The sequence below is a fragment of the Rhinichthys klamathensis genome, unplaced genomic scaffold (assembly GCF_029890125.1).
Source record: "Rhinichthys klamathensis goyatoka isolate OS25496 unplaced genomic scaffold, OSU_Roscu_1.1 h1tg000469l_1, whole genome shotgun sequence".
In the NCBI taxonomy this organism is placed as follows: Eukaryota; Metazoa; Chordata; class Actinopteri; order Cypriniformes; family Leuciscidae; genus Rhinichthys; species Rhinichthys klamathensis.
Window position 1 is genome coordinate 113,743 of NW_026606958.1, and position 17,879 is coordinate 131,621.

The following is a 17,879-nucleotide window of genomic DNA, read 5'->3' on the forward strand; positions in this document are numbered from 1 at the left end:
CTGACGCCACCTTAGAAATGAGCTCGTCATGATAAATTTGTTTATTTTCAAGTTTGTTTATGTGTAAAACTTGTTTTAATTGGGAATTGGGAATTTTTTCTTGATAACCATTTAAATAAAGTAAGTGAATAATACTAGAATACTGTTCAGGGGTTCAGCAAGACTCTGCATGACTGTGGTTCCCCAGGACCAACGTGAGTCACAATAATTGATTACATAATTAATGCATAAAGAACATTCATTGAACCTGTAATGCCATATGGTCAATAATTTTGAAGTTTCTGGGACCTCAACGTGCAAGAACATTGTGGTCCTATTTGTGCAATGTGAATTTTTTTCCCAAAGATTATGATACACTGGAAAACTTTTTGCTGGAAAAGTACTAAAGCAAATTAAAATGTATCAATGTAGAAGTTTTTATGTGAATGGTCAAAGGTGGTTTTATGGATTGGACATAAACTCACTCAACAGTAAGCATCAGGTTAGTTTTAATATGGCTAGATGTTTCAAAACAATTTTGGATGTTATTTCACATGAAGGCTATATGATTTATACTTTTTGTGTGTGTTATATGATACAATATTTTAAAGGCAGTGATGTCTTAATATAATTCCTCCATCATGGTTAATCATTTGCTTAGGTCTGATTGCATGATAACTTCTGTACACTGTGAGATAAGACATAATGTATATATATGTCATCAGAGCCAACAAGGATCCATTATCAAGGAACCAGACAGGAGGAACAGAAACAGATTGAAGGTACCTTGAATAGAAGGTAATAAGGTGTATTATATGCATTTCTTTTCTATTCATTTTCCATTATATTATATGATGGACACATAGCAATATCATAATATATATTAATTCCGCTCACTTCTCTTTAGAGATTTTAATTCCTTCATTTAATTTAATTTGTCTGGTTTAGTCAGTTTATTTTTTACACATGAATAAAGAATAGATTTTTCCCCCTTTTTTTTTTTTTTTGCACACAGTAAGCATTATTAAATTGCTAAATGTTATTCTTCTTGACTCAGATGATCATGAAGTCATCAGTGCCTGTAGTGGCCCTGATCACACTAGTAGTGTCAAGGATGCAGGCTTTTGTGTCAGTCGGGGGTGGCGGAAACACTCATGTGACCATTACTAGTTCTGCTGTGATGGCAAAGATCCACGAGGTGTGTGAAGCAGTGGCTGAATCAGAAGGAAGAGAATTCAATCCAATGGTGAGTTTGTGTACAAGTAGGGGCATAAAAAGCATCTTCTGAAGACAAACAATGGCTTTGTTTGTTTTTGACATTGAGAAATGTCATGTCTACTCAAAATGATGATAAATAATAAACATGTTCCACTTTAACACATGCAGGGCTCATCACCTGAAGAGCTGCTGCGTGCGTGTCTGGGCACGGCCACAGGTGAGGTTTCGGGTGCCAAGTTCCGTACGGCACTGAATCAGATCTACATGCAGAATGGATTTGTGGACCGTGATTTCATGGACAGTGCACCACACCACTTCAATAATGAGGCCTTCACTGAGGGGCGCAACCTCATCATTCAGGGAACTGCAGCCATAAAAGCGAATGTCCGCACTGACAACCTTCAATCTGCCAGAGAAACACTAGGGAGAGTGTGTCACACACTACAGGTGGGTGAGAGGGAGATACTGTACAGTCAGTGACTATGACAAGTATATTGCTACAAAATTGCTCAAGAACATGGTTTTACTCATTAAACTATTTTAACTTGTTATTATAAGAAATGATTTTATTTATGGTTGTCACATGTTTATCTAAAAGATGTTTTTTTTAGTAAATAAAAAAACATAGGCTTTCAATATTAACTGTATGCAAGACATTCAGTTAAGAATATTTGTCACATTTATTGTACTTTTAAAAATACAGTAAGGACTAAAAATTAAATATATATGTTCGCTTATATATATATTTCTATCATCACATCTCTCTGAAGATCTTTAGCATGGGAATGGATATGACAATGTTAAAGTATTTGGTCTTGGCGGAATAGATCTGCTACATTGCTGCTGCTGTTGTAGATTATCATTGCTGCTGCTGCAGAGCAAGTACAGGAACTTGCTACTGCTAAAAACATACGCTGATAAGCTGCTGTGAGTATGTAAGACATACTGCTGCTGCACTAAAAGCATATATATAAATTACCCATAGCAGATCTATACAGGTGGAGCTGAGGAAGGTGAAGAGTTTTAGACGGACTCGCGCTGCAAACTGCTATAGAGGGAATGCGTATGACGTCACCGTCAGCTGGAGTGATTGCGGTCACGCTCACTGAGTGGCAGAAAGACTGAGCGGCAGCATTGGTTTTCAGCGTGAATGCCGTAAAAAAACACATCTAAAATGGGAAAGAGCTTTGCGATTGACTGTACAATCACAAGAAATCTGAGGTATATTTTTACAGACTGCCAAAAGCTACAGAACAGAGAAGGAAATGGATCGATGCAATTCATAGAAACAACTTGACTCCAGAGAAAAGTGGATTTGCAGTTATCATTGAGCCCGTTTACATGCAAACCAGTAACCATGACAACACAAGTAAACCGTGTTTACATGACTTTATTAATAAATCAGGCCATGACCCTTAGGCTGTGTGACGACAAAACAATCATTTGCGTATCTGACTCTGAGTATTTCATTTGTTTTGTCGGTTGATGTTAAATAAAGCTTGCAACATGTCAGCGGGAAATTTACAGCTGGTATATTATCCTCTCATGCAGTTACAGATGCAGCGTTTTGACTGAACCACTTCTACTTCTGCTGCACGAGATAAGAGAAAAAAAAGCAGAAAGCAGGTTAATGCGTTCACATAATACGAAATCCGAGTAAGAGGCAAAAAACTACCCGTGTCGACCGGTTTATGCTTAAGCCGGTTATGACCCTACTCCGATAAAAGAAAACAGGTTTCCGTGTTTACATGACCACATGCGTTGTCATGACAAAAAAAATATAGGCTACAAGTTTTAGGGTTGGACGATATGATTATAGCCTATATATAACATTGATATGAGTGATCACCTGGATTTAGACCTACCTATATTGTATTTATATAAAGCGTTCACGTATTTCCCCAGCGTCGAAATCAGGCACATATAAATGTCAGGAAACACAATGGCTGCGTGTCAATATCCATGGATCACTGGATCTTTGGTAGGCCTAAATTGTAAGGAACACTTATATCGAGTCCAACCATCGTTTGTTTTACTCGCGTTTCCGCAGTTTCCCCTATTAAATCCAGTCACGCAGCAGCTCTTTTGCCATTCACTCCAGCTGAGGGGGCGTGTTCCGGCGGGAAAGTGACGCTAATGCATTCCCTCTATAGTGAACGCTAACCAGCAATTTAAATGTTGTGATCAGCAAGCTTATCGGCTGCAGATGTGACATGTACCAATCAGCTTGTGCCAAGTATTGCCAAAAGTATTGGGACACCCCTCCAAATCATTGAATTCAGGTGTTCCAATCACTTCCATGGCCACTGTTGTATAAAATCAAGCACCTAGGCATGCAGACGGTTTCTGCAAAATGCAAAGCATTGGATGCAGTGGTGTAAAGCACTCTGCCACTGGACTCTAGAGTAGTGGAGACGTGTTCTCTGGAGTGACGAATCACGCTTCTCTGTCTGTCAATCCGATGGACGAGTCTCGGTTTGGTGGTTGCCAGGAGAACGGTACTTGCCTGACTGCATTGTGCCAAGTGTATAGTTTGGTGGAGGGGGGATTATGGTGTGGGGTTGTTTTTTTTTAGAGGTTGGGCTTGGCCCCTTAGTTCCAGTGAAAGGAACTCTTAATGCTTCAGCATACCTAGACATTTTGGACAATTTCATGATCCCAACTTTGTGAGAACAGTTTGGGGATGGCCCCTTCCTGTTCCCTATGGATTAAGAATGGGATGTCATTAAAGTTCATATGCATGTAAAGGCAGATGTCCCAAAACTTTTGGCAATATAGTGTAGTTAAGCTGTGAATGTCATTGTGTTAACGACCCATCAGCCTGTGCCATCTAACCTTTCATGACAGAACTAAGCATATTATATATATACACTCACCGGCCACTTTATTAGGTACACCTGTCCAACTGCTCGTTAACACTTAATTTCTAAGCAGCCAATCACATGGCGGCAACTCAGTGCATTTAGGCATGTAGACATGGTCAAGACAATCTCCTGCAGTTCAAACCGAGCATCAGTATGGGGAAGAAAGTTGATTTGAGTGACTTTGAACGTGGCATGATTGTTGGTGCCAGAAGGGCTGGTCTGAGTATTTCAGAAACTGCTAATCTACTGGGATTTTCACGCACAACCATCTCTAGGGTTTACAGAGAATGGTCCGAAAAAGAAAAAACATCACACACAAGTAAAACACGGCAGTTCTGTGGGCGGAAATGCCTTGTTGATGCCAGAGGTCTGAGGAGAATGGCCAGACTGGTTCGAGCTGATAGAAGGGCAACAGTGACTGAAATAACCACTCGTTACAACCGAGGTATGCAGCAAAGCATTTGTGAAGCCACAACACGCACAACCTTGAGGCGGATGGGCTACAACAGCAGAAGACTCCACCGGGTACCACTCATCTCCACTACAAATAGGAAAAAGAGGCTACAATTTGCAAGAGCTCACCAAAATTGAACAGTTGAAGACTGGAAAAATGTTGCCTGGTCTGATGAGTCTCGATTTCTGTTGAGACATTCAGATGTTAGAGTCAGAATTTGGCGTAAACAGAATGAGAACATGGAACCATCATGCCTTGTTACCACTGCGCAGGCTGGTGGTGGTGGTGTAATGGTGTGGGGGATGTTTTCCTGGCACACTTTAGGCCCCTTAGTGCCAATTGGGCATCGTTTAAATGCCACGGCCTACCTGAGCATTGTTTCTGACCATGTCCATCCCTTTATGGCCACCATGTACCCATCCTCTGATGGCTACTTCCACCATGTCACAAAGCTCTAATCATTTCAAATTGGTTTCTTGAACATGACAATGAGTTCACTGTACTAAAATGGCCTCCACAGTCACCAGATCTCAACCCAATAGAGCATCTTTGGGATGTGGTGGAACGGGAGATTCGCATCATGGATGTGCAGCCGACAAATCTGCGGCAACTGTGTGATGCCATCATCTCAATATGGACCAAACTCCCTGAGGAATGCTTCCAGCACCTTGTTGAATCTATGCCACGAAGAATTGAGGCAGTTCTGAAGGCAAAAGGGGGTCCAACCCGTTACTAGCATGGGGTACCTAATAAAGTGGCCGGTGAGTGTATATAAAACGTAAGCTTTAATATGATTAATATTATTGTCACGGGTGTGTTGTGGGCAGACGAAGAGGCTGAAGTCAAAGATCTAATTTCAATAAACTTTACTTTCAATATAACAAATAGTCGCACGGATACAGACGGGCAGAAGGTTCCCACACACGTTAAACACAAAGTAACATAAACAAGAACCAACCAAGACAGACTGAACAGAGAGAACTATATACTGATACAAACGACCACTAACGAGGTGAGGACAGGTGACACAGATGATGATGACGACGAACAGGTGGATGATTGAGGGAGTGAATTCAGGTGTGGAGACAAGAGGATGCTGGGAAGTGTAGTGAAGATGACAGAGACAGAATGGTGCAGATGATGACTGTGACAATTATATTATGTTACTCCTTAATTTATTTATTTTTTTCCAGGATTTTTACAGCCACAGTAACTGGGTCGAATTAGGGAACAAAAGTCCATATGCCAACCTCATCAGACCGGATCTCAACATTGAGAACATTGCAGGTAGATAAAGCCAGCCGGTAATATTTGAGAGATATGTGGAAAATAAAAATGTGGAGATAACACCATCTTTTAGTGTTGCCTTGTCCAATGTTCATTTGTAATAGCTCTTAATAATAAATGTTTAAAATGAAAACTAGAGATAAGTGAACAGATGACCTGGTGCATAACTGATAAGAGGTTACAACAGAGAGTACATATCATATTGTATGAGATTAATCTATGTAGACTGTTCCTAAACAGCAAATAAGTAAATTAAGTGCATGTTTGTGATTTATGTGTGTTGTATAATGCTGTATATGTATTTGTTCATGTGCAGACGTTGCAATGCCAACATGCAGTGACTGTGCCAGTGGTACGTGTCCAAACCAGCTGCTGTCTGCTATTCTGAATGGGAAGTACCTCACTTCAGGATACATGGGCTTGTTCTCCTCTGACAAACCCCAAGGTGAGGAAACATTTTGTTATGAACAAAATTTATTCCAGAAACACGCATGGGCATCTATACTGTAAAAAAATGTAAGGTGAACTAAAACATTTATTAACTACTTCCACTACTGTAAGCTAACTGATTAACTTTCAACAAATGTTTGTGTTTTATCAGCTTCCTAGAAGGAGTGTTTTTTAAGTTATGTACAAACAACTGAAAAACGTTGTAACTAGGATGTTGATGGTACGGTTGTAGCTCAACTAATTTCGTAACACATCTTGCAATTTTTTTTTCTCTTTCCAATTACACAGTACAACAAAGTAAATGTGTTATATTGTGTTCATAAGGTTCATAATGGTTTTAACTAAACAAGGTCCGAATTTACCAAAGGGAACTAACAGTGACAACACAAAATTAATTAACGGGGAATTATAATGCCATTTTCACAAGATGGAAAATAAATCTCTGATGTCGCCAGAGTTTGTATGTGAAGTTTTAGCTCAAAATACCCCACAGATATTTTTATATAGCATGTTAAAATTGTAACTTTTTGAGGGTGAACAAAAACACACACAGTTTTTGTGTCTGTACCTTTAAATGCAAATGAGCTTGGGTCCTTAGCAGCTTCGAGTATACCTCACACAGACATGCACTGAAAATTTCAAAAACCTTTTGCCTTTTATGTTCAAACCGGAGTCAGACAAAGATGGAGAGACTCAAGAAATTACATGTTACGATTTCCTGATTGGTCTAGGGGTGGAAAGCAACCTCAAAAATGGATGGTGGTGAAATGATTGTGCAACAGCGTGAAGCCACCCCGTCTCCAGAGCCAGAATTGTTTCACAATAACCACATAATATTTCATTAAAGTCGTTTTTATTTACAAATTAGGCAAAAGAAAAAGAGGGGTCTCAGATTCAGAAGGGGGTATTGCCAAAACAACAAACATAATCAGTCTAACTCCTTATTAAAGGTGCTCTAAGCGATGTTGGGTGTCGTCACTTCTTGTTGACGTTCGAAGTATTGTCAAACAAAACGGAGGCTAGCTAGACCCTCCCTCCCCCTCATCCCGTCCCCTCCCCTCCCTCTCCCCCTCCCCCTCCCCCTCCCTCTTTATAACGACTTTATTCTCGATATTTAATGAGTTTTTTCTCAAAATTGTATTACGACCTTTTTTCTCGAAATTTAACGAGTTTAATCTCGCATTATAATGACTTTAATCTCGAGATGGTTTTATTTTTTTATTATTGCTTGGCCCTAATCCTCTTCCGCATGTAATTCTAAACAAATTCTACAGAATTAAACTGTGGCATTTACAGAATCACTGAACCGTGTTCATCTGGGGGGGATGAGAATGTCCATTTATACTTAGATATAGACTTAGATTCTATAGGTTACTCCACATAAAATTGTGAATGTGTAGACACATAATATTAACATTACCTCTATAGGCCTCTCTGTGGCAGCAGAAACTGTTTCTTCATCCCCATCATCCTGTGAAGATGAGCATTTGGTTGAGAACACTTTATAATACTATTTGTCATAATTTTTGGTATATTGAGTATTTACAACTGCCTGGGGTTCTGTTGGGACAGGAGGCTCCAAAAGACAGATATTACCATCAGAATCTGTTGGGACCAACAAAAAACCCAACCCAAAGTAAAATAAATGGAAATATCGAAAATAGCCTATATAAAAAATAAAACATATGTAGACCTCTTAAATTTTATGAAGGCCCTTAAATCTTGGGGAGTGACTGGCTCTGATGAAGCCCCTCCAGGAATTCCCTCAGCCATTGGCCTTCCAGCATTCAGGCTCAGGGCCATCTCCTTCTGTATCTCCATTTCCATCTTCATCTCCATCTTCATCTCCATCTCCATGTTCATCTCCATCTTCATCTCCATCTTCATCTCCATCGTCATCTCCATCGTCATCTGCATCTCCATCTCCATCTTCATCTCCATCTCCATCTCCATCGTCATCTTCATCTCCATCTCCATCTCCTCTGCATCTCCATCTCCATTTCCATCTCCATCTCCATTTCCATCTCCATCTCCTCTGCATCCCCCCACCCCCACCCCCTACATGAAAATTAAAATTAGGTTGAATAACATAGGCTACTGTTCTTCCAGTTTCACCTCTAATATTATAACAGTTAGGTAAGTTACTCTAAAATAGTTATTAATTACTAACTAGAAATGACATCTTCAACAGTGCAATTAGATTAATGTAATAATTTCTATCTCTAGAATGTATTGGTATACTTATTACTAATTACTAAATCCCATATCAACCTCAACCACTTGAACAATACAAGGAGAGACAAGAAACTTGAACTGACCAAAGTGTGTAGAGGGAGAAGGTAACATTAAAAATATACCTTTTAAAAATGTATGTTAAAATCCACTATTGTTTTAAACAGAATTGTTCTATAGTCTATGCAGTATTTAATGAAATTATATCAGATTTTACTTTAAATTACAGAAGAATGAAGATCCCTTTAATTGAATTACAGTATTTAGATTACTTGGTAATTAATTACACCCAACACTGTATAACAGTAATTAAAATGTAAACTTAGGCATTGACTCCAGCAACTTTTTTCTCCCAAGCTAAAACCGTTCTGCTGTTGAAAAATATGCAGACCTCTTTTTGTCTGGCTCTGTTGCCATGGTGACTCATAATATCTGCGCTCCATTGATAAGGGCTTTTTATAGTTGTGGTGCACGAGCTTAACTCAGAGTCAGTCAACTTAGAGTTGATTGAACTAACTCATTTCAGCTGTTCTGGAACCGAAAACTCAGTGTTTCCCATCTCAGGGTAAGTCAACTCAGAGTTCAAGTTTTAACTCAGAGTTAGTTGAAACTCCTTATTGAAACGGGCCCCTGGACCTAACAATGTAGACAACATTTCTGATTGGTTAGTTGATGAATTTATGTAGCTTATATGTAGTCATCTTCTAGTCATTGATTAGCATATTGAATTTATTGAAAGGATAGCCCCTTGAGACGTAACATCTCATTTTCAAGGGGGTCTAGAAACACAAACAGAATAATATATAACACAAAACACAACAACCTTACAAAAATACAAAACAAAATAAATTCTCAACGTGTCCCCCACACCCATACCACATTTGAAATACAAAAACTCAACATCATAAATCTGTAACATCAACATAAGACCAGTTAATAACTGAAATCCTTGAATTCTCAAAAAAAAAAAAAAAAAAAAAAGAAGTAAAATCAAAAACATGAACAAGTTATTTCAAGATCAGAAAATAAAGATAGCCTAAAGCGATTAAGGGAGGTAGTAGATCTCAGAGAAACAGTAAGATTATTCAAGTTAAAAGGGGCTTTTTTTAATATTCTGTCTTGACAATCTATAAATCGTGTTCCGGGGGCGAGGTTTATGTAAATTTTAGGGTTAGTGATGTCACTTACCCGGGAGGAAGCTCGTGTAGTCCCTACCAGCCGTTTGTTGTAGTCCTTAAAAATCAATTTCTTTAAAAGAAGAGATCTCCCTTTACTTTGAACTGTAAGCGTTGTAACTTTGCAGATGTTGTTTCTGCTCAAACGGCAACATTACACTAAAGTTAGAAAAGTGAAAACATAATCAACCCCTTTAATTTGCTTTTGATTAAGTTTTGTTTTAAATATACACATTAAAACAAAACTTCAACAAAAGCAACAAAAGCAGAGCTAACACATCTAGTAGTTCAAACTTAGCAGCAGAGCAGAGGCTGTATTAATCAAAACTTTTTACCAAATTACCAAAATAAGACATCAGTTGCATTTCCCCACTTAAGAAACATTTTAATAGTGATTAGAAGTGGAAGAAGTGTGTGGATTAGGAGAGAAAATATTCTTCAGTGTTACAATTTTATTATTTGTCTTTTATGCTTATGTGAAAGGTAAATGTACAAAAGCAAAGCAAACCTTTTGAGGTGCAAGTTAAAGGAGAAAACTTATTGCAAAGAGAATATAACGGTGAAGTCTCTTAAGCATATTTTATTTTTAGTTATATTCTATTGTTTATTATTTTAGTTATATTCTCTTTTAAAGGTAAATGTAGCCATGGTGGGGAGACTGATCTCAGCAGTACCCAGAATCCTCGAGGTGGGATCAGTAAAGATGAACGCCGTTCCCATAATGCTGATCTACACAATAATGCTGTGAACCTGGCATCTGAAGCCACCCTGGAGCTGCTGGAGGACATACGTGGAGCTGTAGGGAACAAGGACTACCTTCGGTATGGGGATAAATTCCTTATATAGACACATTCAAAAGTTTTGGGTCAGTATTTTTTTTCTTTTTCTCAAAGAAATTAATACTTTTACTCAACAAGGGCACATTAAACTGACTATTAAATTGTCACTTAGAATGATGATTTCTGAAGGATCACGTGACACTGAAGACTGGACTTATGGCTGCTTTAAAAGCTTTGCAATTACATGAATAAATTACAATTTAAAATATATTCAAACAGAAAACAGTTATTTAAAATGTTAATAATATTTCAAAACAGTGCTGTTTTACCGTGTTTTTGATCAAATAAATTTAGCCTTGGTGAGAATAAGTTTGGATAAGACTGACCCCGAACTTTTATATGGTAATGTATTTAGCATTCCTAATTTTCTAAGCCTAAATAATGCATATAATTATAAATGTAATGTGAATGCAAATGTAAAAACCATTAACCAGAATAATAATTGTTTCCTCCATCAGACTGATGGGTATTGCATGATCTGCAGTGCTGGCTTTTGTGATTGACACCACAGGCAGTATGGAGAAGGATATTGCAGAAGCCAAGAGAGTCGCCTTCAACATCATTGACAGTAAGAAAGGAACTCAAGATGAACCATCTGAATATATTCTGGTGCCGTTTAATGATCCAGGTGAGTGCAGAAAGGGTTTACATTAAGCATTGGAATACATAGAACATAGAAATGTTTGGTAAAAATAAACCTTTTTAATTACACTAAACTGTTTTTATTTATACTTTTCATTATTGAATGCAATTCAAAATAGGTTTATTTAATAGCAACATTTGTTTGTCATATTGGGTTGTTTCCCCACTGAGTTTCTTGTTCTCTGTGAAGAAAACATTCAATTCTGCCTTATAATTTTTTTGGAACAGCCTTCGTGTTGGGAATGTGTCTATATGGTGGCTTATAATGTTGCCTCTGTACAATGATGTACTTTTTTACAATTATTATGGAAAAGGTGGTTTATTTTTTAACTGGTACAATTTGTATGAATTTGCAGTTTTTGGACCACTAATAAGAACCACAGACCCAAATGTAATGAAGATAGAGATCGCCATGCTCGAAGCTAAAGGAGGGGGAGACCTCCCAGAAATGTGCCTATCAGGACTTCAGGTACTGTGTTGTGTGGCCTTTCAGCTAGAGATACACCGATGTATCGGCCAACAATCGATATCGGATGGCCGATAAAAACTATAATTTTCGCTATCGGCCATCCGATTGTTTAAAAACAGCCGATGATCAGTGCCGATTATATCCTGTCAATCAAAAGGGTGCGGTAAAACCATGACCGACTGCAACTCACAAGAAAATCTCTCGTGTTAAATTTAAGGCAAGTTAATGCAGGCATTAACAGCTAAAAATATCTCCATATAAAAGCAGGCTCTAGTTGACCCTATGAATCACCCATAGTTCAAGCCAGGGTTGCCAGGTCTGCAGTTTTTCCCTATACTAAACATTATTTGTAGTGTGCCTCTCATCCAATAATCGCAAATAGCTTTGTGCTTTGTTCTAAAAAGAAATTAAAAAGTGCTATCTTTCAAATTTTGTCCATTTTATCATGGAATTCAACCAATAAATGGCGTTTTGACGTTCTTAAATGTGACATGACAGATCGCTGTAGTTTTAGTTTTTAGTTTAAAGGATTAGTTCACCTCAAAACGAAAATTCCCTAATAATTTACTCACTCCAGTGCCATCCAAGATATCCATGTCTTTCTTTCCTCAGTGGAAGAGAAAATTAATTTTTAGAGGAAAACATTTCTGCATTTTTCTTTGAATGGACTTCAATGGCAACCAACGTTTTGAAGTCCAAATTAATGGAGTTTCAAAGGTCTTTGAAGTGCTTCAACGGGCTGTGCAGGATCGCAGCTGATGGTCTTATCTAGCGAAACGATAGGTCATTTAAAAAAATAAAAATAAAATAATATATATATATATATATAAATATAAATAAATATATATACATATATATATATACTTTTTAACTACAATTGTTTGGATTGAGCTGATCTGCAACGCGCCGGGAACTATGTCATCACGTTGAAAGGTCACGCTCGATGAGATTTAAACACCCAGGATACGCACACGTAAGGACCATTTTAAACAATAATATGACACAAAGACATAAATATGTCATTCAACATACAATACAATTTGAACTATCCTCCTTCGCACGGTCGCTTTGTAAACAGTGGGGCGGTACTTCCGCCGGCGCCGGCGACATCGAGCGTGACCTTTCAACGTGATGGGCCCTATCTTGCACCCGGCGCAAATTACTTTGTACACTGACGCATGTATCATTCCTATTTTGCACCCCCGCAAAGCGGGCTTTTCCCTCCACAGACGCACGTCGGTAAACTAGGAAATGAACTTGCGCTCCCTGGGCGGGTCGGCGCAAAAAGGAGGCGTGTTTCGGCGCAAACATTCCCTAGTGCTATTTTGCAGTTCCAGAAAACAATTCCGCCACTGACCAGAAAAAACCTAGTCTAAAGTCAGTGGCGCGTTGCGCGTTGTTCATAATGCTATTTTAAGTATGCATGCTTGGCCATAATGTAGCGGGTGCACAATGCGCATACACTTTGATTCTCTCATCAACACAGATGCAGCAGTTTTTGTTTTTGCAAATCATACATTATAACAAGGAAAAATATAAACACATGAGGGAAATCATTGTGGTGTCCACGAAGATGTAAAAAAATTTACCCAAATTTTTCAGGCTAATTGTAGTAATGACGGATCAGACCTGTTTGCCCAATAGTGGCAAGACACATATGTATATAAGGACATCTGACAAATTAGTTTGTCCGTCAAGAACCAGAAAAAAAAAAAACTCCCATCCCCATACAACGTCACTTCTCTGTCTTTCACTGCCCTGACAAGAACGTTGCTCTCCTCGGCTGTGAACCGATCCTGGCGCGCACCTGGTAAATCCGCCATAATAATAACAATCCGCCATGCAACATGCACACCTGCTCTTAAAGGGTATGTTGGATGACGCTCTGATTGGTTTATTTCACGTTACACCTAAACCACACCTATGAATAATGAAGCTATTTCAGACCAACCCCTTTTAAACTTGCGTCGGGCGCAAGAGTCATTTATCCCGCCGGTAAAATAGCAACAGCGCCCAAGACCCGCCCACAAAGTTACTTGCGCTTCGCGCTTACTTGCGTTTCAGATCGTTAAAATAGGGCCCGATGAGTTCCCGGCGCGTTGCAGACATAGACTGTAAAAAAATATGGACGTAGTGTCCGTGACGTCACCCGTACGTTTCTGAAGAGCGTTTTTGAAGCCTAAAGTGGGCGGGGCCGGCCGTCGCCATCTTGGCAGCGCGTCACTTCTCGTCACTACCGGATAAAATAATGTAAGGGGTATACAGTCAAAGACCCAGAACCAGATATGAAGAATGAAGACCCGGAGTCAGAATTATAAAAAATTAAAGAAAAGTTTTACTGAAGATAGTTTGCATTTTCCATCAGCAGAAGTCAGCTTCAAGACTCACACAGGAGTTCGTAGGCCGCCCCACTTACAGTTACAAAGATCATAGCAGTTATACCATTTCCAAGGTCTAAGCTACGTCATTGCTTACAGGTTGAATGATTCTCATTGGCTAAGAAACATGAAAGCCTAAACAATTTAACACATGTGAGGAGATAGGGGTGCCTATCGCCATTAGTAAAGATAGTTGTCGTCCACTCATTGGATTTAGGTCTGTGGTGGCCTCGCAGGTTAGAGAAGGGCGCCGGGGTGTCTGGTCCGAACGTCCAGAACCTACATAGAATGTCATACGCACACACACACAAATAACAGACACTAGCAAATAACAGCTCCCATCAAGGCTGAAGAGAGTCTGAGCTCCTTATTATCAGTTAAGTATACCAAAACATAATGCTAAAACATTCACTCGTTTGGGAGAAAAACAGATAACTGACATTTACTCCCAAGGAAGGAAATATACTGGAAAGAATACATTTTAATACAACAATTCAAGTTTGATAGTAACGCTCAATATAGCTTGACCATATGTCCAACGAAGAATCATATGTGCCCACGCTGCCTTTAGGACCCTCTAACCTTTCTACTGATCCCAGAGAAAGAGACAAACGGCCTTGTGGGTTCCGTGGCCTTCGTGTCCTGCGTGTACTAAGTGCAATCTCAAAGTAAGATTGGAATGCACCTAAAAGAAACTGGTTACTTGCATCCATGCATTTAAGAAAATATAATTTCACAAGCACAAGAATATAAAAATTATTATGTGATAATGAATATATTTGATTATTGATTTTTATAAAGGAAGTATATAACCATTCAAAATGATATATGATTATATATGTATTTGAAGAGGCAAGGGATTTTGACCAACCCTTCAGTCCCCCGTTTTAGACCAATGTGGGGTCCAATACCGCCACGTCTGGTCTAACCAGTGAGGTCACTACGGAAGGGAGGAGTGGTGACGCATGCTCCCCTGCCGGGTCACACTTGTCTCTTCACCTCGTCATGGACATGCTGGATACTAAAAATTCCAGTCCCCATTAAGAGGCTCTCCCACCTTCCACTCACAACAGGACATCAATGTCATTCTTCCTCAGTTTATCAGTCAGGTTAAAATTTTTATAAAACACATAACTGATTACGAAACAAGTACATATTTTTTCTTTGGAAGCCAGGCTAAATAAGCAAGCACTATTGCTGTATTCCTACTAGCATGGGCTAGATCCACAGTCACTACTCAGATCCTAAATAAAGACATTGTCTATAATCATGAGTACCAGAATATATGCACTAGTTTTTTTTATTTATAAAATTATGATTTCCAAATCCTTTTATTATAAACAAAGTTGGATGGTTAATCCATTATTTTCACTACCCCTTTTATAGACCCTTTAGGTTTAAAACACAATGGTTGTCTAACTAAAAATAAACAACAAACAATAAAATATTAATAATTAAGACCCATAATAATCGATGTAAGCCCTTTAAGTCTTTACTGAAATCACCCTTCAGTTTACAGTCACATAGCATGTACCATTTTAATTGTATAACATCTTATACCCTTTTTTGTTTGTTTCAAAAATAGAAATAAAATAAAACAAATTCACATCATCATTTCAGTCATTATTTTACCACTTAAATATAGGATCGTTCCCCATTCTGCTTAATAAAGCTTTTGTTCATTCCTTATCCTTATATCACTTGAATCCCTGTCAATCATACAATGTCTTATTGTTTTTATTTTGAAACTCACTTTTTCATACCATTTAAACTTAATTTGACTTCCATAAATCCTATCAGAAATTGTATTTTCGTAACATACATTTTTTTCTACTATATTTCTTCCATCTTGCCCTACATGCCAGTTCCTTCTGCATCCGAGTCTCTCACCACTGTCAGCCTAGTGACACTTAAAGTTCCCTCGTTAGGGGAATCATGGTATTTTATTAATTCTTCAATACTCTTGTTTTCTTATCATTAACTTCAACTTTATTTTTCATTATAACTACTTCTCACAGTATTTGTCTCAGTTCCGCTTATCTTTACAGTTTTACAGAAACCAAAATATTATGTTACTCAGATCCCAGCCAGCCATATAGCTGCTTTCTCTTTTTACCTTTATTAAATTGTAGTCTTCTTAGACATCTAATGTCATACATACATTTAATGGATTGAGAAATAAAACCTTTTCTTTTTAGAAGTTATATTCACTCCTTCTTTGTTCGCCCTCCGGCCTTTCAATAAAAATGAGGGAGCTCACTCTGGATAATTTGGATAGTGACTTAGCCAATGTGCCACTTTGTCTCTCTGCCGTCAAGTCTATATATATATATATTTTTTCCCTACGTTTATCCTTATGATCCCACCTAGTTGTCTATTTAAATTTAGACCCTCAGTTGAATTTAGACAAGAGTTTTACCCCATAATGGACGGCAATCTTCTTTACAATTCCAATTTATATAAAATACTAATCCAGAGAGTAATTCAGTTCAATATCATAAATGACAAAAGCATTCATAATTACCAATAGCAGACAGAGCTGGAGAACCACTCCAATTAAAGCTCGTCCCATGTTCTGCATTGTCTTTTCATCAGATTGACTTAGAATTATCAACTTTTCTAAAGTTGGTCATTTCACTTAACCCATCTGTAATGATAAAACACTAATTCCAGAGGTTAATGACACAATATCCTCAAAATCAGGAAATAATAGTACCCCAAACTAATACATACAAGACATAAAGTGCTGTCACCATCACACGCACTCATACTAGACACACATATGTTAACTGTTCATTTTCAATGTTCATTTTTCTTTATATTATTGCTAAAAGATTTAAATTTTAAATAAGATTTTAAACTTCCCATTTTCCGGTAGCTTCTACCTAATTTTACATGGTCTCCCAACCAGTTTCAAAGCATGCCTGTTCATTATTCATTAGAATTTAACAAGGTCAGCTGGGTTGTTTTGTTTCATTATCATTATTTTGCTTCAGCTTGCTCTAGCAGGCCAATAATGGAAAGACAGACACAGTTACCATCCCTTCCTCTGCTCAAGCAGTCTCTCTCACTATAAATAAATAATCTTTTTCAACAGCCTTCTAAGGCTGTAACTTAGACATAATGTAATATTAAATTAATTACAATAACCTTTGACCATTCACCTTGTTATCCAGACTTTTCTCAAATCTACAAAAGCTGTCTTCATCTTTAGCCACCACCATGTCTAACGACCTTCAGGAGTTAAAACTATGTCATAGACCTATTAGTTCAAAATCAACACTATGATTTTCCTTGCCCATAAGGCAAACCAGTACATAAAAAGTTTTGCTACTGTCTCCACAACAACTAATGGGAATCACTCAATGGCCTCAGCTGGCTCCTGCTCGCCCACTCCTGTTAGCCCTTTATCTATAATCTCCATCAGGGTGTTTTCCCCTGGCATATTTGCAGACGCTTGTCACAATAAAAAAACAAGCCATACAATGAATGCGGTTTCTGGTGATTGGTATTCGAGGAACACTCACGTTTCGGGGTCAGACTGTCTGTAACTCCTCACAGCTCATCCGCCCTAACGATAAAGGATGCTGCTGGCCTCACAGTCATCCGCTCCACTCTCATACCTTTCTCACATAAACACCTCCATCTTGAGATGCCCAGTGACTTTACGTGATCCACTCTGGCTTGGGTTGCCCCCTGTCTGGCCAATAGAAGGTCTTACCCGTCATTGAGTAGCCACTCGTGCCCACTGGTGACCGCTCTTTCCCATCACAGGCTGTTTGCTTCAACAGAACTCAGCTGTTTTCTAGAGCTTAGGAAAGGCACGTTCAAGAGTCACCAGAGCCATTCGGATTGCCTAATAGTGTTCACATAGGGAGACAGATTAATAACA

General features: G+C 38.4%; 1 pseudogene; it reads left to right on the top strand.

Annotated features, from left to right (window-relative positions):
* The first annotated feature begins 1,042 nt into the window (after window positions 1-1,042).
* LOC130072002 (von Willebrand factor A domain-containing protein 7-like) overlaps window positions 1,043-17,879 on the top strand; it is a 33,954-nt pseudogene continuing 17,117 nt past the window's right edge.